The sequence below is a fragment of the Acyrthosiphon pisum genome, chromosome X (genome assembly GCF_005508785.2).
Source record: "Acyrthosiphon pisum isolate AL4f chromosome X, pea_aphid_22Mar2018_4r6ur, whole genome shotgun sequence".
NCBI lineage: Eukaryota > Metazoa > Arthropoda > Insecta > Hemiptera > Aphididae > Acyrthosiphon > Acyrthosiphon pisum.
In genome coordinates this window covers 62,033,529-62,034,635 of record NC_042493.1, presented here as the reverse complement: position 1 = coordinate 62,034,635, position 1,107 = coordinate 62,033,529, and positions in this window count along the sequence as shown.

The window sequence follows — 1,107 nt, the reverse complement described above, 5'->3', positions numbered from 1 at the left end:
GACGGAAGCAACGAGCACCCGTAGTCCAACGGCTGCATCGACGAGAGACCGAACTAGGACCGGCGTTGCAATCCACAGACCAGACCAGGGCGACGAACGAGCCAGCGACAGAACACGCAGTTACGTCCCCGATCTCCCTTGGCCGCTTTTGAGAGCCTGCCTTCCCGGGTCCGATTCACGATAGCAGTCGCTTCATAGCTAGACACTATCCGTGGTCGACCCCCCATCCCTCGCTGTATGTCATACAACCATACCTACGACCCATATTGTAAATAGGATGGAGCTTATAGCCCGTCGTGACGGAACGCCTTACCGACAGCTCGCTATCTAGCCCGGCTGTCGTGTTAGCGGACTGACCCCCCCCCCCTACTCCACATTAACTGTATATATACTTATAAGGAAATAAACAGAAGAAGTGATACCGATAGCTTTAGTGTTATTATTTCACTTCCCACGAAACGAGCCAGAAGGCTACTGTTTCAAGTATTTATAAAATTAAACGAAAAACTGAAACCTTATAAAAAATTAATTCTATCAACAAACAAAAAATCAATATATTATGTAAAAATACTAAAGAAAAACAAGACTATACATTAAAATCATGGGGATGGGAAGAATATCAAACCGGAATATTAACAATAATCGATTATATTAAACATATGGGCATGAGATACCATACTAATGGAAAAAATTAGTTAGGATTGTTTATACAATGTTATGATGATTTATATGAGAATATAATAAATTTTATTAAATAAATAGGCATTAGATACCATGCTAGTGAAATCAATTTAGTTGAGATAACAAATATAATATAATAGGTACATTTTTAACCATACCAGTTAGAGTTAATTGAGAGTCCTGAGTCTCTAAAAATGGGAAGGAAAACGTATTAGTCTATATAAATTTAGATAAATATATATTTATAGCTCGCCTAAATAATGTATTAGATAAATTAGGGGTCCGTGTAAATTTCACCCAAACGATATGTTATTTTGGGTCATTCTCCCAAATGAAAGCCACTCACATACCTACCCATTGGCCATCAACACATCTTCATATTTATTCTAATATGATATAGGTAGGTAGTTTTAATGTTATACGACG